Source organism: Panonychus citri, unplaced genomic scaffold (genome assembly GCF_014898815.1).
Source record: "Panonychus citri isolate SS breed McGregor unplaced genomic scaffold, ASM1489881v1 Contig00136, whole genome shotgun sequence".
Classification (NCBI taxonomy): Eukaryota; Metazoa; Arthropoda; class Arachnida; order Trombidiformes; family Tetranychidae; genus Panonychus; species Panonychus citri.
This window is the reverse complement of record NW_026515541.1, coordinates 1,024,397-1,050,948: the sequence shown is the minus strand read 5'-3', so window position 1 is coordinate 1,050,948 and position 26,552 is coordinate 1,024,397. Positions and strand designations below refer to the sequence as shown.

General features: G+C 29.3%; 1 protein-coding gene across 1 annotated transcript in view; it reads left to right on the top strand.

The window, feature by feature from the left end:
• The first annotated feature begins 7,851 nt into the window (after positions 1-7,851).
• LOC128392465 (zinc finger homeobox protein 3-like) overlaps positions 7,852-26,552 on the top strand; it is a 74,547-nt gene continuing 55,846 nt past the window's right edge. Inside the window, exons 1-2 of the mRNA XM_053352493.1 lie at positions 7,852-9,104; positions 9,236-9,971. The gene's annotated coding sequence lies outside the window, so the exon portion shown is untranslated. The remainder of the gene's footprint in view (positions 9,105-9,235; positions 9,972-26,552) is intronic.

The window sequence follows — 26,552 nt, the reverse complement described above, 5'->3', positions numbered from 1 at the left end:
CATTAGTGATGAGTGATGAAGATGATGAAGATAATTATTATCATCAGATGATAATGAAGATGAAAAAAGGAAATTTTTTTGTCTAATTGATTGAACATGAGGATAGATATGATTCCTCGTAAGGTGAGTATCAATTTTCATCTTCCTCCCCTTTTCATCATCAAGTTTCTCTTTCTTTTCATCTTTCTTTCACATTTTCTCATTAATCTTATCTTCATCATCTTCATCTTCATCTTTCTTTTTTCTCTTTCTTCTCAATCCATTCTCTTAACTTTAAGCTACTGTGTTAACCGCTGATAGATTTTTCATCCTCTTCTACTCTCTCTCTCTCTTTCTCCCTTATATACCTTTTCTCTTTCTTCTCTTTCTTTTATTTGTCTTCCTTCATCATCTTAATCATCTTTTACCTGAGAAAAGGCTCTAAAAAGAGGAGGGATCTTTTACTCTTCCCTACTTTCTCACTCTCCATCTTCTACTCACCTTGATTCACCTTCGAGATGAATGTTTTAACTTCCTCATCATTTTAAGTAAACTTTTCATCTCCATCATCATCATCATCTCCCCCTCATTTTAACTTCCTTAAGACCACAAATGATGATAGGATGACATTTTCATGAAGAAGATAAAAAAACTCATCTCCCTCATCCCATTCATCTTGATCTTCATCATCTCAAAAACTGATGATAACTAATTTTGATTCCTCATTAAATCAATTTCATTAACCAATTAACTTTTTATTTTTCTAATTAACTTAATTAAACGAATGTAATTCACTAATTTAATTAGTGTAATCAACATTTCGCCTTAATCATCATCGCCATCATCATCATCTTGTCACAATAAAATGTTATCCCAAACATTTGATATTGATTATTTCTCATCATCATCATCATCATCTCTCTCTCTCTCTCTCTCTCTCTCTCTCTCTCTCTCTCTCTCTCTCTCATCCCCACCCTTTTATCATCCTCATCATCTTAATCAAAGACATAAAAAAAACAATAATCATTATTTTTTTCACAATCTAATCATGATTACAATTAACTATTTGTATCTAAATAATCAATAATTAATCACTTACGTTAGCAGGAAAAACTTATACTGAAAATGATTTAATCAAATTAATTACAAGAAGCAAAAAAAAGTATTAATTGTTAAGATAATCAAGAATCATTAATAATCCCTTGAGACAATTAATTGATTACCCTGAGATTTAAGTGAAATTAATTGTAACAATTAAACTACTAACAGTAGGCTCAATTTATCCCTTTAATTACAATTTACCAATTAATCAACTTAAAGTTAATCAAATTAATTTCTTGGTATTAATTAATCCTAACAAAATGATAGTGAAAATCCTTAATCATAACAATTTTAATTAAAACAAACAAAACAATTAGTTAATTTAATTAGATTGTTAGAAGGGAAGAAAATTATTCTCAGTTATAAATTGAATTGGAAATATTGATTATTAAGGATCAAAGTATTTGCGGATAATTAAGACTTACAATTAACTGAATTTGACACAATTGGGACAAAGGAAAATTAATCAACAAGTTTCTGAAAAGGAAATCAATAAATTAATGATAATCTCAATATTTCCTTGAAAGAAACTAATTTAAATTAATGAGAAAATTTTTTCTAATGAAAAATAATTACAGTAAATTGACCATCTCAACAAAAAATGGGGTGTGAACCACGCCCTTAATGAATACCTGTTGGCCCACAGAGATAAAAGGTAGAGAGAGAGAGAGAGAGAGAGAGAAAGACTGAGAGAGGGAGTATGATGAAGGTAATATTGGTAACCGGTTATCAAGAGCCGGAGGGTATTTGAGATGAGGATGAAAGTGAAAGAGAGAGAGAGAGAGAAGAAAAAACTTTGTCAACTATCATCATTGTGGGAGGTAAATCCATGTAATTGACCCAATGAAACCACAGAGAAACTCGGACAATGAAAATGACCAGAGGGAGAGAGGTAAGAATACCAAAGATCATAGAAACACAGAATCGTGTTAATCATCATCCTCATAACCATTATCATCTTACCTGAAGATAAAGAGAGAATAGTAATTAAGTTCTTAGCTATGGCGAAGAAAAGAAAGTAACAAATTTCCATCATCATCATCATCATCATCTCTCTCTCTCTCTCTCTCTCTCTCTCTCTCTCTCTCTCTCTCTCTCTCTGCTCTTCAGCAATTAAAAGTAATTTCATCTTTTCTGTTAAATGAAAACGTATCATTAAAATCAAAGGTAAGGCAATCATAACATTTGAATGTTGGTTATTTATTTATTTTTTGTTATTTTGCTGCAAAGGAAAACGGAAAAAGAAATTAAAACTTATTAACAAATCTTAGACAACAATTTACTAATTATATAGAGAGTTAGTTTAGTAATCAACAACAATCAACAAAAATAACACAAAGGTAACACAGAATAAGAGAGAGAGAGAGACGAAAACAAGATGAGGATAAAGAAAATCTCACATCTAACTCACGATTATCAATCTATTAAGCTCATTGTAACACGATTCTCACTCATCCTCTCATCATTATCATCATCATTCCTTATTCTTTAATGATGATGATGAGTAATTATTTCATTTACAATGTTTATCATAATAAATTAACATCATCATCAGTAATCTGATATCTATGGCGAAAACAAAAAGATAAACAAAAAGTTTCGAAATTGAAAATTCAACAAAATGAAACAATTTCAATTCCAATTTCTGTTCATTAATTAAGATTAATCCATCTTGAAACAATCAAATTAGATGATGATCATTTCTACAAGATAAATGCTATAAATACAATTTAAAGGAGCAACCAAACTCATCCTAATCATCTTCAACCTCCTCATCTTAATTATCATCCTCGTCTATTGAGATTACCTTGATTGCGAATAAGAAAAGAAAAATATTTAATAGTAATTAAAGGGAGGCCTCATCAATAGTAATTGCAATCAAGACTCAATCCTCCTCATCTTCATCATCATCATCTTCATCTTCATCTTTATCCTCATCAATACATTTACCATTGCAAGTTATCAATTCAAGGTCAATGAGTGAGTACCTTTACCTTCAACAAATCGTTGAACATGAAACAATAGTCATGATTAATTCCTTATGCAATTAACTGATAGCAATTAAAACTAGTTTGCATCAGCACTTAAGGGAAGGTGCTATTAGTTATTGCAATTAATATTTACCTGGATCCATGATAATTATCATTCATTATCATCATCAAGGTATAAACAGCAATTTTAACCCAAAGAAAATCAAATCATCATTGAGATTACCTGATAATCATTACCATTGGATTTTCAATTGAATTGAAACTTTTCAAACATTTTCTGGTCTTCTTTTCATTAATAACTAATAAATTTTAGAAACTACCTAACAATTAATAATTAATAATAATTATATTATCTGGGTGAGTAATTTAAAAACAAGAAAATCATTAATTATCAATGAGAGTAACAAAACGTGATTATATAATTAAATTAATTGTTTTAATTGTTTTAATTGGTTGTAATGTAAATTTGTAACTAACAAGAAAAAAAAATGAAATTTTAATTGTTCAAAACGTTGATGATTTATAAAAACAACAATTAACTTAATCAAAGGTTAATTGGTTCATTTGTCTGTCTTTTTGTTTTTCTCAGTTATTATTATTGTTGTTTAATTAATTGGATTACCAATTATTGGATTAAAGATTTAATCATGATCCATATTAACTACAAGTTAATCATCTAAATTGTTTCAACAATTTAACCAATCATAACATTTAAAACTGGTTCCTTAATCACTCAACCAGTTTCTGGTATCTTAACATGTATAATTACATAGAGATTTAAATGTTTACAATTAAAAATTAAATTGCTCTGTAAAATATATTAAGTAGAGGGAAAGTAAATTAAATCAATCAATTGTAATTAGTCAGTAAAAATGAAACTTGTAATCATCAATGTAATAATATAATAATTAAGTTGATTAATCCTAATACCTAAGATTAACTGGAAACTTTGATCTTAAAATTGATCAACAGGTAAGACAATCTAATCTGATTTAATTATCTTTAATCATAATCGTAATCAAGGTGATCAGTGAAATGAACACTGGACAGTGGTCATTAATCAGCTGAGAGAGTGAGAGAGATATTGAGCCGAAGGAGGGAAAATGAAAAGGGCGGGGAAAGGGAAAGTGTTTCTCTCGGTGCCCTGAGGCGTTTTCATGTTGTGGCATCGGTGTGGTGGTGGTGGCGGTGGTGGTGGAGGATGTAGTTAGTATAATGATAACAAGTTGAAGTGGTAAACTTGTTTGAGACTGCGTAGCAAATTGAACCACGGTGGGTAAAAAAATCTCGCCTCCCATTTGAATTCATTGAAAAAAAAGTTACTCATCATGTTGATGGTGATGAAGAATGAGAAAAAAAAAGTCTCAATCCTTTTTGTTCAATTGTTTCGGTGTTAATTGTGTTCATTTATTGGTTAATTGTCTTTAATTAAATCTCTTCCATCAACAATTAACATGTTACCATTATCATCATCATCATAATCTTACCTTAAATCAACTTTAATCTGATTGTTGTTATCCAATTTATGGTAACTTTAAAATCATCACAATTATTTATACAATTTTCTTGTTGATCAGTTAATTTAAATTGCTATTACATTAATTGTCTCTCTAACAATCAATTTTGATTACTTTGTCTTTATATGTATTTAAACATTATGTATGTTTCATCATCTACCCATGAAATTGATTTACTTAATTGTGACAATCAACTATAACGTGATTAAATCACGACTCGTTGGATTTACAATTAAACTTTGATTGTTTGTTTACTTGAAACGTGTTGGTGTTTAAATTTCATTGCTCATTATAAATTAATAATTTAAATTGTTTTACCTTTGATCTTGATCAACGGATATTTAATTTACTTTTCAATTGATATCTACAATTTAACGTGACAATTAACCGTTTAATTAACGAACAACAATCACAATTAAATCAAACGCTTGCCGGATATAAACAACTACTTATATATTTTTTTGCTTCTAATTGTTGTTCACTTTTATTTTTGGTGTTCCAACAACGACAACAATTAAAATTGATTGTTAACCAATTCTCTGTATGTGTGTGTATGTGTATTTATTGTGTTCAAAATTGGATTAATTCAAATATGGATATTAATCATTGGATAATTAACTCTTAATTAACAATAAAATTAATAATTTAAATTGTTTTACCTTTGATCTTGATCAACGGATATTTAATTTACTTTTCAATTGATATCTACAATTTAACGTGACAATTAACCGTTTAATTAACGAACAACAATCACAATTAAATCAAACGCTTGCCGGATATAAACAACTACTTATATATTTTTTTGCTTCTAATTGTTGTTCACTTTTATTTTTGGTGTTCCAACAACGACAACAATTAAAATTGATTGTTAACCAATTCTCTATGTGTGTGTATGTGTATTTATTGTGTTCAAAATTGGATTAATTCAAATATGGATATTAATCATTGGATAATTAACTCTTAATTAACAATAACAATCAATTGGATATTTGAACGACAACAAATTTGATTTGATTTGATTGGTAAATCAATCATTTCATTTGGGAATCATTGACAATTAACATTTCCAGGTAAGTGATTATTTTGATTGTTATATTAAATTTGATCAAACAATTAACCAACCAGTTTTACTTTGATTGTTGTTGTTTTAAAGTAGGATGTGATTGATTAATTGTTGTAATAACTTTGATTGTTTAACTGATTGATTAACCTTGAAAAGACATTGTCCTGTTTAAATTAAATTGTTGATTGTTTTCTTGATTATTTAATTTCATTCCGATAACTATTAATTATTATAATATCTTGTTATTGATTTTTGTTTCTCTTAACAATTAAATTTCCTACAACTAATCAAGTTTAATTGTCTAAAATTAACCAGTTGATTGAATTAAATCAATAAGTAAGAAATGAATGTTGACCTTTCATTGATTAACTTTCATCAACTTAATTGTTGATACAATTGAATTGAAATTAATTAGACATATAAATAATTTTTAATTACACTGATTTGTGATCAGTAAATTATCACAACAATTAAGAAACAAGATCATATATATCAATCTATTGATCTAATTTTAAATATATACACAATTAAACTTAATTGTAACAATTTGCTAAATTGTTTCAATTTTAGATGAAAAAAAAGTTTTAAAGACAAAAATCAAAACATGTTCACCTTTGCGATAATTAAACTTAATTGTCAACAATTAAGCCTCGTAATGAGTGGTGAAAAAAACAGTCAACCTTAATTACCAATACCATTAAATTGTAATAATAGTTTAATCAAAACTTCGTTGATTAAACTTCACAATTAACTATCATCATTAAGAGTTCCCCTTAATTGTTTTTTTTTGATTCGTTAAAAAAACCAGTCGCTTCCAACTCGATGACTTTAACAAATTAAATCAAAGCTAATTAACTTTGAGATTCAATTAATTAGCCTGAAATTGTTTATGCAAAAATAATTTACCAATTAAGAGTTAATTGTAACAATTAACCAAATTAAAGGGATGAAACGAAAATGAGTAAATTGGAAAAGTTTAGTTTCCAAAATTTTTCAATTTCTTCGTATTGATTGTTAACATTTACAGAATGGGAACAAATTGTCAACTGAATGTTTCAATCAACTGATTGTTCAGTTTTGTTTCTTATCATCTTCTCATCATCTTTTTATCTTCATCATCTTCACATGCGTTCTCATCACTGGCGAAAGTGATAATTATAGCAAAAGATGGCGCCTCATCTCTGATAAATTCGAGAAAAATAATGTTCTAAAAAAGTTAATTCGAGAAAATATTTTTCTTTTTTTCTTTTCTCAAACAATAACAGTAACTTTTTTCGAAATTTTCGACAAATTTACTGACCACTAACTGACCACTTTTGACTCTTGAAATGTTTCCCAAGGAAAGAGACAAGAAAAAACCATCGAAATTAAACCGAAAAGTTTATTGGACATATAACAAAAGTCGAAAGAAAAAGTTTCGAATTTGAAAACTCTCGTTGATATGATATTCTAATCCTTTAAGATGTTGGGAGTTTTTACTCCCAATACTAGTCTCTATCCAGGGATTATCCTCTGATGGTGATGACAAATGATGGATGATAAATGATGACAAGTCTTGATGACCTTTTTATTGACCTTGTATTGTAAATTTAAGTTTCAAATTTTCAAATTTTCTCATGTAATTATTTTAATTCATAGATGGCATTGGTTCATTGATAAAATAGTGTTTTTTTTAACATGAACAGGGGGTTGATAAGGGAGAGAGTCCATAGAGTGAGTTAGAGAGAGAGAGAGAGAAAGGGGAGAGGTGAGAGTTAAAAAAGAAGATGAAAGTAAATGACACACCCTCATTTAACTCCTCCTTCATTGAGAAACATTTTTAAATGAATGATGAAGATGATGAAGGAGAAAGAGAGATGAAAAAAACAAAAGTCGAAAGAAAAATAGACAGAGTGTAAAATGCAAAGAAATGAAAAAAAAAGACGAGGGAGAGAAATCAAGACACTAGGGATGAGAATGATGATGATGATGATGAAGATAAAGGGGAGAGAGAATATCAGAGAGTGAGTTGGTGAGAGGGAGAAGAGGCAGACATGCCTAGTAAAGATGATTAAGAAGAGTGGGAGAAAGAAAATGAATGATTTCTCTTTCTATCTCTCTCTCTCTCTCTCTTTCCTTTGTCTCTCTCATTTGCCTCTGCGTCTGCACGAGAAAATTAATGAGACAAAAGAAAGAGAAGATAAATTGAGAAAAATCAGTCAGAGAGAGTCGTTCATTGGGACTACTACACACTCATATACATACACAATAATAACATTATCATCATCATCATCATCATCATCATTATCATCCTCATCATCTCCATCATCTTGAAATAAAAAGTTCTTATATATATTAACAAAAAATAAGGAAAAAGTTTGTTTTTTTTTGCCCTGAAAAAAAAGTAACAACAACCAACTATCAACATGATGATGATGATAAACAAATGATGATGCAAATGATTTACCGTTGCCCGGAAATAATGTTATTCAATGATGATATTATTTTTCCAGTGTTATTACTTGGATTATCAGTGCCGATAATATTAATTGATCAATCAACCATTGTTGTTAAAGCATCGACACTCCCACCTGATTGACCATCATCACCATCAACACAACAACAACAACAACAACATCAACCCAACTAGTGACCATCAACAATCAACATCAATTTTTTTTATTATCATTCTCATGTTGGGTTTTCAATGTTTGTGTTAAATTTAAATTGTTGTTGTTAAAATCCTCAAATTGTGATTTAATCAACCATAATGATCTGTAATTGATTAATTAACACACACAATCAACAATCAGAAATGAGAGGAATTGAATATTAATTAATATTAAATTTAAAGTGTCCACAACAATCAACGTAAATGAAAAGTTTGATTTGTTTGCTGTTTCTACAATTTAATCAACAACAACAATCAACTAACTTAAACATTGGTGAATTGATTGTCAGAAAAATGAAATTGTTTCTCTGAAACAATTTACTAATTATTACAACCAAAGTTACAACTAATGAAGTAAATTAAAGTTCCCATTGACAAGAAATTAACAAATTTGGTAATTAACAAAAAAAACCATTTTGTTTCAATTTCTCATCAAACAAAATCAGTTCCTACAATTAAATCAAACATCATAACAATTAAATTTAATCAACATCTTAATACACTTAATTATATACATATATATATATAACATTTACATTCCTATTCATATTAATTACTAAATAATATTAATTAGTTACCTTTGGAGACGAAACAAATTTTTTGGCTTAGTTCCTAATCAACAAGATTAATTAATTACATCTCATCATACAAACACTCAGTTCCTAATCAACAACAATTAAATCAACAACAACAACAACAGTTCCTAATTATCGGATTGCCTTTTTATATGAAAATCACTATTAATTTAATCAACACCAATTCACAACAGCTTAAGATTTGATTACCTACAATTACAATTAACAGTGAGTAGTAATTGTAATTTACATAAATACTAATTCATTCATAAATTATTGAAGATTTTATCCTCTCTCTCTCTCTCTCTCTCTCTCTCTCTCACTTTCTTATCATCATCATCATCCCTTTAATCATCAAGTTTGTTGTCGTTGTTTACAATTAACTTTAATTTCTCGTGCTAACAAATTTGCTGCTTTTTATTTGCTTCATCGCTGCAATTGAATTTCCCGCTTCTCCATATTGCTTTTTACATTTTGTAAATATTACCTTCTCATCATCCTCATCATCATCAGCATCTTCATCATCACTTTGATCATCACCATCATCAACAATACAATCATCAAAATCCATCACCATCAACAACAACTTCCCATAGACTTTGTATATTGATAAAACAATTAACAAGACACTTTTGCTTTTCTTAATTTTTAATTGTTCACAATCAATGGTTCCTACAATTAATCAACTTACCAATTTACCTGTGGTTCCTATTAAATTATTATTATTGTTGTTTTCTTTTAAACAATAATAGTAATTAACTAATCATCTTGAATGATTGGAAAATAATTCCTATTGATAAAAAAAGCAAAACAAATTCCTGTTAAAATCTCAACAATTAACCAACTAATTAAAACTAACACACTACAACTAAGGTTCCTAATTACAACTACTACAATTGAATTTATATATACAACACATACAATTGATATATTTATTTGATAGCAATTTAAGAATCACAATTAATCTAAATTTAGATTTTAATCTTAAATTTGATTGGCAATTACAATTACCAACTCCTCGAAAGATGATCAATTAAAACACAATCAACGGGAAATTAATCACTAATCAACTAACAACATTCAACTAACGAAAAGGTAAAAAAAAACTAACAATTTAAATCTAATTGTCTTTCTAATTAATTGATTGTTTAACCTTTTTTTTCATATACTTAAATTGTGCTTGTGATTGTGATTTGCTTATTTAATCATTTCCGGATCAAATATATTTCCTTAATTGCTAATTAACCTTGTCAATAGTTTTAATTGTTAATCAAGGTTGACCTTTAATTTTTTTCTGTACTTTGTTTCAAGGCTTAATTGTTGCAATTAGAGACTTAATTATAATAACATTTACGTTGTGTTGATGGTATTTACCATAACAATCAATTAAAAACAATCAAACCTGGAAATGAACAATTAAACTAACCAAACAATGAGTTAATTGTTAATTTCACTAGCAGCAACAACAGCAATTAACTGCTATTATTAGTTAATTATCATTAAATTAACATTAAAATGAATCTTTGAAAATTCAATCACAATCTTTACCATTGATGATTGTTTGCTATTACTTAATTGTTACAATTAATTTTGCAATTTTGCCACTTTTACCGTTAGAATTGCAAACGAAATGTGCTAATCACAATTACGGTCAACAATTAAATTCACTAATCATGATTAAGTTGATGAAGATAAAAAAAAGTTTCATCTATATGAGAAGTTGATTATCATTATTATCTGTTAGTGAGTTTGCTCACAAAAGTAAATGAATTGAATCAATGAATTAGTTTAATGGGATGAAAATGTTTGCCTATAAAATATAATTGCATAAATTAACATTGATACTCAGTGTTAATTGTTATGATTAAGGAAGGAGAGTGAGGGTGGGGTGGGTAAGTTAATTGCTCAATATGAGGAAGAGTGGGAGAAATGTATATACAATATATAGAACTGAAAATGATTAAATGTAATTACAATTACGAATTGAAAGTTTACTCTATTTGATTAACAATCATCATCATCATCATCATCATGATCGTCATCATGGTTTCTTGTAACATCCAATGGTGATAGGAAAGGATTAAACTAAATGGTAACAATTAAGTTAATTTAGTTTTTGTTGAGGCAAAAAAAAGAGGTTATCATTATTATTACATTGATTAATTAATTTATACATAGTAAATTTTATTACCTTTTTAATTAGATTAACCTTTAATCTTGTTTTTCACAATTAGCTCATTCAATTATCCATGTTGATGATAATTAAATTGTCATTGATTACGATTCATGTTTGATTGTTAAGATTATTGTGCAATTATTTTAATAATTTGATGATGATGATTAGATGAGGATGAGAATGATAATCAAGATGTTGGAGGAAGATGAAGATGAAGATGAAGATTATGAGGATGATGATTTAAGGAGAAAAGAAAGTACAGAAAAATGAGTTTTCTTCGAATATTCGAAAAGTTCTAAGCTGTAAGGAAAGAGAGTAGAGAGAGAGGAAGATGATGATGAAGGATGAAAGATTCTCTTTCAATTGAGAAGATGAGAATTCTCATTAAATCAAAGTCTTTCTCTTTGGTTCTTTAAAGACTCGAAATTACAAAAGATTTAAAAGTTTGATAGAGAAAAAAAATCGAGGGATATGAGTGTGTGACTCACAGTGATGAGGATGAAGATGAGGATGAGAGAGAGGGAGAGGGAGAGAGAGAAGGTAGAAGTCAGAGGGTTGAGGGTGGGAGAGAGAGAGAGAGGAGGTGGATGTGTGGGGTGGAAAAGACGATTTATCTTTTTTTAAAGGTTCGAATTTTATTTCGAAAGAAAATCGAGTGAAAAAGTTTATAGTTTTTTATCATTTCTTTTTCCTTCTCCTCATCATCTTCATCACCATCATCATCATTATCATCATTTTTACAACAAAGAAACTTTGACAACAGGAAATATAGAGTGAAGCTAAATTAAAGTTTTTTACTCTCATTCATTTTAATAGATATTTTATATTGAGGAAAATGGATCAACATGATGAGGATAAATGATAATGATGATGATGATGAAGAGAAAGATGCAAGAAGTCAATTCTATCACGTAAATGATATTGGTTAAAGATGTTAGAAGATGAAGATGATGAGAAAGTTGTGAATTCGAAAAGAGGAACAAGATGAAAGTTGTAAGAGAATAAAAAAAAAAGTTCTATTAATCTCTCTTTTTTTCTCCATTTATAATTCAATTTCTATAGATGAAAGATTAGAATTTCGATTGTTTGATTTGCTTAGCGATCTTTTTTTTCCATTACAATTTTGTTCTAACAAAATCAAAGTTAATTAGAAAATAGGAAACTCTACCTTCAATCTCACTCATTCACTCACTCGTTCTCTCTCTCTCTCACTCACTCTCTCTCTCTCACTGTTTATGTGCATTGATTACACAATTGTGATGCTTTGATTGTGTAATAATTACATTAATTGTTTTCAATGTCAATTACTGATTGATGATGTTGGTATGATGAGTATTTTTTTCATCATTTTCATATATAAAAAAAACAACAACAACATATTCAGACGTGACTTGGTTAACATAAATGATGCGGATAAAAGATGAATGAAAAAAGGATGCGGTTGCCATGGTTACCAATTGAATTGATGCAATGAATCCTTGGTATCCCTTTTGATTTATCCCTTATATTTATTATAATAATAATTACTAAATGTCATCAAACTTTGTTTTTCCTCATTTTCGCCTTGTTTTTATCAACAAATTTATTCTAAACCAATTATCATAAGATTGTCAATCACTTGATAGAATCAGAGTATAAAGAAGACAGAAAAAATGATCATCATCATCACCATCACCATGATAATGGTCATCTTGATGCTGACCGGTATTCGTGAATTGAATGATGATTAAGGATGAAAAGAAAAACAAAATGTTAACCAAAAAGATTAACTGACCAGTTAACTCTCTCATCTTTTCATCTTCTTACCTTTTTGCTTTTAATTTTTTCATCACTTGGAAACATATATCAGTTTAGACCCAACAGATGATGATGATGATGATGATGTTATAACATCTTCATCATCCTCATCATCTTCTTCATCTTCATCTTCATCTCTTGCTAACTTTTGAAACTTTTTTCTCATTTCCATCCATTGGCGTTGGTGTAATTTCATGATAAATTCAAGAGGAAAAAAAATGCGATTCTGTTTAAAAGTTATCTAAATTGATCAGCAAATATCATCTTTATCATCATCATCATCATTATTATTATCATTCTTGTGGTTATTATCATTCAATTTGATCATAACCTCAAAACAACATGTGAACACATTGAACAGGTCAAGCTAACTGGTTGACACCAACAAGACGACATGAAAATAAATCAACATGTTACATGAATCCTGAAATTTTATCAATCATTTTCACCTGAGGCTTAATTATCAATATCCTCAGCATCCTCATCACTTATTTTAATTACAATTATCAAACTTTTCAATCGTTAATTGATGTGTCTGGTAATTTCCCCAACATATGAGAGCCAAAATTAACTCAAATTCAGCAATTAGTTGATTGTTTCCACGTTCCAAAACTGAATACATACAATCAACGATTATACATTGATTTTAATTGTTGTGTGTTCTCTTGTTGATCAACAATTAAAACCTAATCAATAGTAATTGTTACTTTTCAAAAAATTAATGATTAACTTAATTTCTTTAAGAAAAACTTTTTTTTTTCTTCATGAGAATCAATTTTTACCTGAGAGATGATAATTAATATAATTAACTTGAGCTCCTTTTTGATCAATCGTCATCAATAAAATGATGATGATGATGATTGAATGGATGATAACCTTGAAAACTTTACATTTTAATTGTACAAATTGTATTTACATTGATTGTTAACAATCAAAATTGATTAACTTTTTTTGAAAGATTTTCATTTCTCTCTCTCTCTCTTAATTGTAATTAGTAATTTTTTGTTGCTATTTAATTGTTACTCAAACTATTCAGTTGATTGAGTTTCAAGGAAAAAGTTTCAACTCTCTCTTAAAATATAATAATTAAGTTAATTGTTGTAAATTGATTAACCTATTCATTAGTTTGGATTGAAAGTAAAAAAAACTTTCTCAACCCACAATTAGTTGATTGTGAAAAAAGTCATTAAATTTGATAATCTAACCTAATGGTAAATAATTAATAGTTAATTACTATTTCTTTGACTTTGCATTAATTATTTTTACAGTTGACAATTAACTGATGAGAATAGAAACTTCAACAATTAATTAAAAATTTCCAATCAAATATTAACTTTATCAAAAGATATTCAATATTATCAATGATGAGAAGGCAGAAAACAAAAACCTCAACTAATCAAATTTCAATCATTGTCAAAACTTTAACAACAGTTAATTGTAATCAAAATGCTAAGACAATTAACTAACTGTCAACTCTTGATTATTTTAATTTTTTTGATTAATCATATTGTTCACTGAGAACCAATTAAATGTTTACTTAATGACAATTAAGATGATGATATGGCTTCAATTCATCATCTTCATTATCGTGGCCATTTTCATGAATTAAAACCAAGAGGAAGAGGAAGATAAGTCTCTCTCTCTCTCTCTCTTCCATATGCATCTTCATCATTGTATTTGTTTTTATTAGTTTATACATTAAATTTTATGAAGGAAAAGGCAATATCCTGATGGATGAGGATGAAGATGATGAGGAAGATGAAAAATTACATGTATATTTAGAGTTTCTCTTTTTCTTTCTTTATCTTCATAGGGGAAATGAAGATTGGATAGAAAATGCAAATATGAAGATGAGAAGAGGGGAAAAAGAGAGTGAGAATGATGTGTTGGACATGCTTGACCAATTTGATGAGCGAAAAATGAAAGAGAAATGATGATGATGCGGTGAAGTGAGAGTAAAAGTGATGGAAGTAAACATATTTGACTGGTAAATTATCATCATCAGCTCTTCATCTTCCTCATCAGAAATAAGAGAGAGAGAGATGAAAAAGGGAGAGTAACAATTAACATGACAATAGGATCATTACTATTATTGCAACCAAAGATGATCTAGGAAAAAAAGAGTGAGATGGTTAAGATGATAATGAAGATGGAGGAGAAGAGGCTGAAAGATAAAACTCAATTGCATTTGTTTATATTGACCATAAATGACCAGGGATAAAACCATAATGGATTAAAACGGTTTCCAGATTAGGTTTTTATCCCCCTACACCTTTGATCATCTTTGGTTCACCAGAAACAATAATCAAAACAATCAATTACCAAATTAACATATACCCACATGGAGACTAACAAACAATATTGATCACAACATAGAAGAGGTTAAGATGCAGTAGCATCAGAAAGTGAGAGAGGGAGGAAGAGAGAGAGAGAGAGAGGGTGACTGACCCACCACGTAAAAAATACTACCTCTGGAAATTGAATCTTACCTTTGATACAGTTTGTCTAATGTAAATCTAGAAAATGATGAAGATAAACATTGTTTTATCTTGCTCGTCATATTTTATCATCATTAACTTTCATGTATCCAATATGAGCCATCATTATCATCCTTACTCTCTCTCTCTCTCTCTCTCTCTCTCTCTCTCTCTCGCTTGTCTGTTTCACGCTCTTGGTAAAATAATTGAGCTCAAAACGCGTGCAACTCGCACTCTCTCAAAGTTTACTCTCTTCTTCCCTCCCTATTGTTTTCTTTCTCTCCTTCTCTCTTTTCATCCTCATCATCACAATCTTCCTGATGTAGCCTTTTAATTTCATATTTTGTTTCCCATTCAAATCATTTCCATAAAGAGCAAGCTGCATCTACGATAACATACACACGGATAAGCTTAATCCCTCTCTCTCTCTCTCTCTCTCTCTCTCTCTCTCTCTCTCTCTCTCTCTCTCTCTCTCTCTCTCTCCCACCCCAGTGGGCTTTATATTAAGACAGACAGTGAGTGAGCTCAGATACAGATAGAATAGTTTTATCACCATCAACAGTTATCACCATCATCTTCAACCTTGAATATCTTTTGTGTCTCTTCCTGGTTTTTTTTACCAAAAAACTTACACAACCCAAAAAATGAAAGTAAAAAAGTTTACTATTCCCAATTAATTGTATGCTTTTTTTGGGTAACAATTTAGGTTCATATTGGTTTTATTACTTAATCTGTGACTACTCCTCCCACTCCCCCACCTTTGTAATATTATTGTAATGAAAATGAGAGAGAGAGAGAGAGAGAGAGAGAGAGAGAGAGAGAGAGAGAGGTGAGAGTGAGTTACTCTATTTTAGTTTTTTCTTTTCTCTCTTTGGTTTTTATCCTTCCATTTTTCCCCCAAGAAGAGATTGATTATTTTTCATCATCATCATCATCTTATATGCTTACCAAGGCGTAGTCATCATGGTAGAAAACTAGAAAGAGGAAAAAGAAAGAGAAAAATGAAGATAAACGGGGGAAAAAGAAATGAGAAGGGGAAGTAATCTCAATTATTGATTGTTATTAGAAAGATGATTATGATGATGATGAGATAGAAAAATGGTAAAGGGAGCGACTCTACCCCCTTTTCGCTTATTACAATTATTATTATTGTGAGAAAAAGATGGCTACCAGAAAAAAAAGAAAGAGAAAAAGAAAGAGAAAAACTGAGAGAGAAAGAGAAGAGAGAGAGAGAGAGAGAGAGAGAGAGAGAGAGAGTTAACTAGATGATGGTGATCATCTTCATCCTCAGGGAGAAGAAGAAAAAAAGAAGATGATATGAGCTTAGTAACGCTTCTTTCTCATTGTAATTTATATCATCTTCATCATCTTCCTCCTTATCATCATCATTATCATCCTCATCATCTAATGAACAGATATTCAGATGATGATAATATTAACAAGAATGAGAGAGAGAAAATGAAATAATATATATTAATATTATACAATCAGTTGGATGATTGGATGATAACATTAGTTAATTTTTGCCTTTACTTTGTGTGTCCCTTTATCATCATCATCATCATCTTCATCTTCTTCATCACAACTTAAATATATTAGTTTTGATTAAATTAACTTATCATGTTGATCATGATGATGATTATGGTTGATTATATATATCAAATGATTGAATCAACTGCCATGAAAATTATTAACCATTTACCTTGATTAATAATAAGAGAGTCACATTAATAAAGGTTTGATTGTGACAATCAAGTTTGAGTAATCAACTTTTTTTTCATTTTCTCAATTAATTGAAAATTGAATTTGAATTTTTTCCCTCTTCAAGGTGTCACTACAATTGTCTCTTTCATTTTTCTCTTTCTTTTCTTGCTCATCATTACCTGAGATTCCGTAAAATGAATGCATCAGCCCTGAGGGCGAACTGAAACCCGATACCTGATTCTTTGCTTCTTATTTGAAGAGAGAGAGAGAGAGCAAGATGATGATGGATAAACGGCTCATTCTGACCTGAAGATACCTTTCTGTTGATCATCAATCTTATCTTTCTCTCTCACGTAATGAAGATGAAGTTTTTTCCTCCGTCACCCTTTCAATTGAGATTCTCTTTCAATTGAATACGTGTTTGTGTTTACATATTATTGTATTGGCGCGTGGCTTTATCATCATCAATTTGTACCATCATTTTTAGCATCTTCATCATCCGTAGGGATAAAGTCAGTTAGTTAAATATGCAAATCATTTTCTGTCCATTTATTATAACAAATGATGATGGCGATGATAAATTAAAACTGTGTAACCCTTTTTTTTGCTGTTGTGTTGCTTGATTGTTACAATTGTAATCAATTTGTGACAGTTATCAACATGAAATTAGATTGATAACAATAGACCACAAAATGATCATCATCTTTATGCATCTTCAATCTCTTGACCCTTTGAACATCATTTTCCTCATCCTTTCAACTTCCGTTTATTATTTAAATTTATACACAAATATACAAATAATGTCAATAGAAATGAAAGAGTATCAATTAGAATTAAAGCTCACCCGTTCTCTCTCATCATCCAATTGCACTCCTTCCGGTCATTTTTATCATCCTCATCCCCGTACATACACAAAATAAAGCTTATAACATTTAATTGAGATTGAAAATGATGATGATGATGAAGATAAAAGGTGATAAAATTGTGACTAGAGGAGGAAAAACGGAAGTGATATTTTCAATGTCTCTCTCAGAAGCAATGAGAGAGAGAGAGAGAGAGAGAGAGAGAGAGAGAGTTACAAAAGGATGGTAAGGATGAGGATGAAAATGGATGTACCTTTAATGCCAATTAGTGAGCTTAAATTATAAAGGTTACCAAACCGATTCAAGTAAATGCCCTCAGGGTAAAATAAGACAATGCATTTGCAACGGAAAAGAAGATGAAAAAAAAGACTTTCTCTCTCACTCTCTCTATCTCTCATTGCTTATTTGCCTTCTCTATCATAATTTGATAAGAAGCTACAAAAAGTAAAGATGATAATGAAGACAAAAGATCATCTCTTACCCAAAGAGCTTACATATGATGATGAGAAGGCAAAGAAAAAAAAATCTAATCAGAAAATGAATAAAAAAAAGTATCAGAATTATGAAGAAGATACTTTATCATCCATTGTCTTCCTCACTCATCATTATCCCACCCGACTAATTATTCACTGAAAGCCTTACACAAAAAGGTATCTTTTCCCTTAACTGTAATAATTAAGAGATTAATTAAAGTGTATAACAAGCAATTTAATGAGCAATTAATGAGCTTGTTATTAATCATTTTAATATAACATCAACTTTCCTCCTCCATCCTCATCCTCATCCTTAACTTGATGGATGAAGATGATGAGAAATGATGATGATTATCTTCATTGATTTAAACAACAAGAAAACAAGAAAGAGAGAGAGAGAGACAAAGATGATAAACCACAAGTGAGTTGACATAATCAAAACAATGGAAAATTTCATCATCATCATCATCTCCTCATCCTCATCACCATAACCAGAAGTCAAGTTTATCATCATCATTATCATGATTAGCAAAAAAATCCTCTTAACCAAATTAGATGAAAAAAAATCCTCACCAAGTAATTTGTTCATTTACTGATTCAGTACAATTAATTTATAATGATCAACATGAAATATTCACATAATAATCAACATGCAACAAGCATGATGATGATGATGATAATCATCCTCTTGAACAAAGTAATACAATAATAGTTAATGAGTTTCAATTACTAATCTGTTACAATTAGAGGTTAATTCAGTGGTTAATGAGGGAAAGCTAAACATTAACATAATTAACGAGTTAATTAGTCTTTTCCCTTAATTGTAATAAGGTAGAAGAAAATTTTTTCTTAATTACAATTAAAATGTATATTGTGTGTGTGTGTGTCAACTTGTGAAACTAATTAACACACAGTTATCGCTTCCTTGATTACAATTAAATCTGTTAATCATTTTCACTAGATTAACATCATTGGTAAATTATCATTAGATTCAATCAATGAGATTGACTTTTCCACCTTCTTGATTAACTTTATTTAACTTAATTGTTTCAAATGATTGTTTTAAATCAATCGCAATCAATATTATCCCTGATTGTTGATGTTTTAATTGTTCTTGTAACCCTCGAGTTAATTGTAATTAAGTTAACAGAATTTTTTTCAAGTTTTTTTTCACTATTTCTGGAAAAACTTTTTTTTACATTTCCACAATTACTTAATTACATCCTCAATTAGTGGTTAGTTAATTACTGTTGTGTCCCTATGTTGTTAATTGTTATTTTCCCTTTCCTTTGATTGCCAATCGAGTGATAATTAAATTGCTCATTCTCAAGCAATCAAGTAACTAAGCAATTAAAAGGATTTGACAAAGAAAAACTAATTGTGAAAATGTAATCAACTTTTTCTTAAATTGTGATTAAGTTTTACTTTGTATTATTATTCAATTTCAATCTTAATTGTTGATCATTAACTGATTATATCAACTCCTTATCACCTTTAAGTGATATCACTTAACAGCTAATCATCATACTAATTAACCAATTATTACAATCAACTAATCAACTAAATGCAAATATCATGATGATGATGATGATGATAATCAATTGTTTTTCAAGGTAAAAAAGGCATTTGAACAATTAAATAAATTGAAATTCAATTTCCGTTGAACCCTTGCAAATATAATAACAAACTAATAACAATTAACTTTAAATGATTAAGCAAACCTGTTAATTGTTTGATTGATAATAATATTAATCAATGACTGTGTTGATTTGTTTAAATAATTGAGCTTTAATTGTTTGATTTTCATTGTTGTTAATTGTTTGAAACCTTGAATGAAATTAGAACCAGAAAATATTAAATTGTTAACACCAACATTTAATTGTTGTTCATCACAATCAATTGATTATTTTGTAAAGTAAAGGAACTGAAAATAAAAAAAAATCCAAGAGTCATAACAATTAAGACAACAATTAACGTTGAAACATATTCAATATTTATTTAATCAGTTGGTAATCGTTTGATATTTACAATTAAATTAACAACAATTTAATAACTTTGTTGCTGATTTAATTTAAACAATTTAAAATCAACAACAAGCAAATCAGATAAACCAGATAAACCAGGTTAACCAGTTTGTTTCCCAAACAATTTACTAATTGTGATTAATAGACATACAATTTAAAATGAGCCAAACCGATGATTAACAACAAAAGGTTAACAATTTAAATTCAGTTATTTAATAATAAACAATCAATTGATAAAAATAGTAACAACAATTAACACAAATGAGAAATGAACAAAAAAAAACTTGATCATCTTGATAAACAACAATTAATAAATTGAATGATTGATTTTCAATTTGATTGATCAATCAAAGCTCAATATTTTAATTACTAATAATAAAGAGTAACCAAAATTTTCAAGGTTTAATGAAACAATTAATATATCAACAAGATGATGATTAAGATGATGACGATGATGATGATGATGACCCTTTGATTATGAATTAAAGTGCAAAAGGATGAGGGAAATTAAATTGTTGATCCAATGATAGAAATACAATTACGATAATCAATGTAACAGCCAATCAACTAATCACTATTATTGAACATTGATTATTGTGAATTAAAAAAAAAGCCAATCCCAAGATACTGAATATCTCCTCATATTGAGTGTGTATTTGTGATCAAAGTTAATTGTTACCTTTTGTTGATTGTTGATTAATCTTTGATTTGTTTATGTTGATTTTCTCTGTGTGTTGTTGCCACGTTAATTTTACTTCAACATTGGATGAAGATGATGATAAGTGTGAGAGGAAGTTGAATTGTATTGTGTAATACATGGGAAGTTGGTGAAGGAAGAGAAGGAAGAGAAGGAGCAAAGCGAGAGAGAGAGAGTGAGAGAGTGAGAAATATTGAGAGAGAGAAAGGCTAACAAATAAGGTAAGAAGCCATTGATTGGGAAAAGGTAATTAGTTGGTTTGTGTTGGATGTTTTTTTCTATTCTTTTTGTTTTGTTCGAATACGCAACTTCTTTATTATTGTTGTTTTTTGTTCTTTCTCTTCTTCTAGTGGAAACAAAGGAAGATGATGATGATGATGATGATGGAAACAATGATTTCTGAGAGAAAAAGATTGAGACTTGAAAACAGGAAGGCTCATAAAACGAAGGCTAAACTTGACTTGGAATGTTTATTTTTGCTTATTGATGATCAAGAGGAAAATGACCAGTAAAAGTTTATGTTTACTACTCTGTTGACCAGAATTATGAGCATCAAGAGATGATGATGATGATAAAAGAAGATGAAATAAAAATCTTTCTTGTGTATTACCTTATTTTCCGACTGCTAATAATTACCACCTCCATATAATAGCCCGTGGGCATTATTAGTCTTTTAGCTTTTTTACTTTTTTTCTTGCTCTTTATTTTTACACTTACTTTTCTTGCATCTCATCATCATTATCTTCTTGCTCTCTCGCTCTCTCTCCCTTTCATTAATTTACTGAGAGAGAGAGAGAGAGACTTATCTAATTTATTGATGCAAATGGTTAATTGCCTTGGTCAGGGCGTTACCTGTAAACCCTCATCATCATGATGAGAGCTCACTCACACCACAAAAAAATGTTGATGATGTTAATTATAATTGCACTTTGTTTGGAAAATATTTAATTGTAAGTTAATTGCAATTTTTACCTTTGCATAATTTTTGCAATGTGATTCCTAGGGAAAAATTGAGCATCACTTGGGTATAAATTTCTTATGCAAATGATGAAGATGAAAGGATGAGGATGATGAGTGAAAACTAATTGGGAAAAAGGGAAATGAGAAAAAAAAATTGTACCGAAAATTTCATCTTAATTAGTTTTCTAGATGACCAATTGGATTGGTCATTGTTTTGATTTTTTTTCTTTTGCTTCTCATACTCTTTGATTCTGTATAATATGTTGAATGAGAGAGGGAGGGAGAGAGAGAGAGAGAAAGGCTGATGATGAGGATAAAATAAAAGATAGATTGGTAAAGATGATGAAATTGTCCAATCTCTTCCGGTTTCCATGGAAACCGATTTTTTCTTTCATCATCTTAATCTTTCCTCTTCTTCCCTTTTATACTGGTCAACAATGTTTAACCTCATCATTGACGCTACATTTATCCTCATCTTTTTTTTTGCTTCTTCTTCATCCTCATCTTCATGACTCTTTCATTCTTGCCTTTTGATGATGTCCATGAGTCTTTCCTGATGATGATACTGACCATCATGAATCCTCATCTTTTATTTCAACTCCTAAGGTCAGTGTTTATATTGCTTTTGATTACCATTCAATAGCAAATATTAAGCAATAAGATTAATTAAATAAGACTAATAAATTTTATTGAAGGTGATTTGTAAGTGAGAGAGAGAGAGAGACAGAAAGATGAAGATATATGAAGATGAAGATGAGGATGGAAATGATAAAGAGAGATGAGCAAAAGAGGAAAAGGATAAATGACCATCAGAAAGATGAATATAATTAATTAGAATTAAAATGAAAGCAAAAAACACTGACCATTACCTTGACCATCCTCCATCTTGATCTCATCTTTCCCTCATCAGAACCAAAGATGATGTTTGAAATTTGCTGAATTTTTTACAAGAAAAAAGAAAAAGAATTTTTTTTCTTTTTCTCATCTTACCTTTTTCACCAATTAACCTGCAACATTTAATTGGCTTTTAGAAAGAGAGAAAAAGAAAGAGGATGATGAAGATGAAGATGAAGATGATGATAAGCATGATGATGAAAAAGCTTAACAAAAGCTTTATGATATTTTTTTTGTTCTTTCTGCAACTTTGTAACTGATTAGCTTGCAGAAAAACAGAATCGATGAAGAGAAATTTTTTTCTCTTTTTTTCAAATGTTACCTGTGAGAGAGAGAGTATGTTGGTTTGTGTGGTATCCATCAAATAGAAATCATAATTACAATTAACATGATATTTGATGGCAGAATTAATGAGATGATCAACAAGAAGAAGAAGAAAAAAGTTAATTAATTTACAAGGTTACCTTTTGATTGGAATCTAATCAAAACTCAATCATAATTTTGTTTTTTCTTCTTGATATTTGATACTTTCTATTCACGTTGATGAAAAGCAATTTAATAACAATCAATATCTGAAACTTTGTTTTACTTTCAATCAATTGACCATTGGAGGAAATGAGTAAATGGTTTTTTTTACTTTTGGGAGGATTTGTAATTATAACTTCCGGTTATCAATGTAGCAAATTAGTGTTAACTAATTACAGTTTGTTTTCAAACGGTATTTTTATCAACATTTTGCCAAAAAATATATAATTCAACTACTTTTGAAACTTGTTTGAATCTTGAGTGTCCAGGTAGAAGAGAGAGAGAAAGTAAGATATCTGGTCAATCTAGTCTCTCTCTCTCTCTCTCTCTCTTTCTTACCTGAGATGATAGCCTAAAGGTCAAGGTCAGTAAGGTAAGAAACTGGCAGATGATGATGATGATAACCAAACAAATGTAAACAAACAGTAAACAACAACAACAACATTAACCCTCTAGGAAGATAAGCCAAAGGTAAACATAAGTAATGGTAAAATTTTTTTGGGTCAACTGGTCAGTTCTGTTTCTGTGTCCATCTAAATACTGGTTTCGGGTTAAAACCGGCATTTTTGTTTACTCCACCTTTTGGTTTAAAACTAGACCAATGGTCAAGCTTAACCAGAGAGCGAGAGAGAGAGAGAGAGAGAGACATCCGAACAAATAGTTTTTATTGTAGTAATAATGAAGAGGAGCCAAAAAAAAGGTAGCCAACAAACTGACCATTACAATGGTCACTTTTTTTTTCTTTTACTTTTTGTTGAGCCATAATTTTTTTCTCTCTCTTTCTCAGTTAATCTTATAGCTTTAGCTGTGATGTATTGTCCAGCCCAATAGCGTGTGTCCATCTTATCAACAATCAATAATAATCATAACCAATTAAATGGGTTTTTTTCCTGGTTAAATGATGATAAAGATGATAACCTTTAAGCTTCATCTCGTCGTCCTCTGTGAGTGAGTTGATGATGATAATTATGATTAATTTATATTAATAACTTTTCCCTTATTCATTTTTTTCCCAATGAGAAAAAGATAATGAACAAGAAAATAATGATGATAATGAAGATAGAAAGATGATAAAGGGTGTTCACAGTGATTATCATGATCATCTTAATCCACATCATCATCATCATCAAACTTACGGAGTTGATTAAGAAGATGAAGAGAAAATGAGAGAGAAACTTTTTTTTTCTATTTGATTCTCTTAATCATTTTTACTCTTAATTTTGTTTTTTCATCTTCTTCTTGAAGGTTGATGAATTGACTACGCCTAAAAATCTGAACTTAATTGTAATTACAATCAACTAATCATATTCATATTGACTAAACAATCAACACAACACATGAAATTGTTTAACCTTAATTAACAAGCAATTCTGAAAGTTGATTGTAACAATCAACTCTCAGTGTGTTTACTTTCCTGTTTCACTGTTGGTGAAATTTAAATTCAACAACCAAATTAACATAATATCAACTAATTGTTGAGAATTGATTAACAATTATAGAGAATTAAATCTCAAAACTTAAAGTTTAATCAACTTACAATCAGTTAATTGTTACTTTCTTGTTAATAAGGATTTTATATCGCTAAAGTTTTCAAAACTTGATGCATAAATTTTTCGTAATTAACTTTACTCATTTACGATTAACTAGTTGATTAGTTGATTAGTTTTTCTTAGCATTTTTTTATGCTCTTTTTAATTGGATAACAGATTAAGCTTGAAAGGTATGCAAAAATTACAGATGAAGATGAAGATGAGGATAAAACCAGTTTCCTTTTTGATGATAACCATTGGTGGACATCACATAAACTAATAAATGTCCCTATGGGGAGTCTCAAGTATTTTAACCTCTCATCAATTGAAGAAATTTTCATCCTCATCCTCATCTTCATCTTCATCATCAATACTTTCATCCAAATCTCAACTGTTTCTGTGTCAAAATTGATGCTAATATCATTTCAATGTGTTGCATAATAATACAAAACCATCAATAAGCAATTTAATTAGGTCATTTTACTTAATCCATAGTGATGATGATGATTATTATAAAACTCTCTCATCGTCTCTTAACATCAAATTACAATATAATAACAATGAAAATAGTAACAAAGTCAAATGATGAAGATGAAGATGAAGATGAAAAAAAAACTGATTCTCTGTTTATAAATGTTATTATTACCGTTGCTCTCATTAAGTCAAAGGATACATTTTTTGATTAATATGATCAGTAATCAATGATAAAATTGTCATCATTTTATATCTAATAGTGAAAAATTAGGTCATTTTACTTAATCCATAGTGATGATGATTATTATAAAACTCTCTCATCGTCTCTTAACATCAAATTACAATATAATAACAATGAAAATAGTAACAAAGTCAAATGATGAAGATGAAGATGAAGATGAAAAAAAAACTGATTCTCTGTTTATAAATGTTATTATTACCGTTGCTCTCATTAAGTCAAAGGATACATTTTTTTTTTGATTAATATGATCAGTAATCAATGATAAAATTGTCATCATTTTTACATATCTAATAGTGAAAATGATAATAGTTACATAGGGAAAAAAAGTAGAGCATGAGAGAGGTACAATTGTATCGAGTGAGCTGATTAGTTTTGTATTGAATTTGATGATGATGTTAATCTGTAGCAAAGAGTTACAATTGATGCATTTATATTTGTGAGGGTGGTGAGAGAGAGAGAGAGAGAGAGAGAGAGAGAGATGAAGATAAGGAGGAAGTGACATTTTTTTTAAAAAGCATTTACAGTTACCATGATTCTGTATATGGGATTGTGCTTGTCCGTTCATCCATTGATATCAATGTCAGGGAATCTATTTTTTTGTCATCATCATCATCATCTTTGCATGTTGAGGGTGGGGGAGCTGTGGGAATGCTGGTTAGATGAGCTTTTATCAGGATTATTAGGAGATTGAATTATAATGGATAAGCAAGAAAAAAAAACTCTGGTCGCTTTTGAAAATGTGTAAGAGATTAGCGATTGACCTACTTAATAGTTTGATAAATTAGCTTAAAAAATTTTCTTCCATTGATTGTGTTTAAAATGATTATTATTATTGCAATTAA